Here is a 681-nt window from a genome sequence, read left to right on the forward strand (position 1 = left end):
CTATAAAGAGAATGGGGTTTCCTGGATGCCAACTCATTCAAACATCTGGATAAGTAGTCAAAAGCTAAGATAAAAATAGTAGGGGAAAGGGGGTCACCTTGTTTTATACCTCTAGAAGCACTGAAAAACCCATGAGAGGATCCATTGATGAAGATAGAATGGAAGTTATTGGTCAGCTATCTGTTGATTAGAGAGACAATGGAGGGGGAGAAACCTCTAGCAATAAGAACTTGTTCAATGAACTTCCAGCTGATAGTGTCATAAGCCTTTTTGATATCCAATTTGAAAATAAAGTTGCCTCCTCTAGTGATTCTGTCCAAGTCCAGTACCAATGCTTGGGCCAAAAACACATTATCAACAATACTTCTATCCCTGATGAATGCCGACTAATTCCTGCAGATGAGCTTATTTAGGTGAGGTTGTAATCTTTGAACCAAGACTTTACTGATTATCTTGGAAATAACAGAAGTGAGACTAATGGGTCTAAAATCTTCCCATTTGCAAGGAGACTTTTCCTTGGGAACCAGTGTAATGGTAGAAGAGGAAAAGTATTTAGGGAGGTCAGCCCCCCAGAAGAAACTTTGGACAGTATCAATAACCTCACCCTTCACAATAAGCCAGGCCTTTTTGTAGAAATCAGTAGTGAAACCATCAGGACCAACAACCTTTGTGCTGTCAATG

Source organism: Phalaenopsis equestris, unplaced genomic scaffold (assembly GCF_001263595.1).
Source record: "Phalaenopsis equestris unplaced genomic scaffold, ASM126359v1 Scaffold001208, whole genome shotgun sequence".
NCBI classification, from domain to species: Eukaryota; Viridiplantae; Streptophyta; class Magnoliopsida; order Asparagales; family Orchidaceae; genus Phalaenopsis; species Phalaenopsis equestris.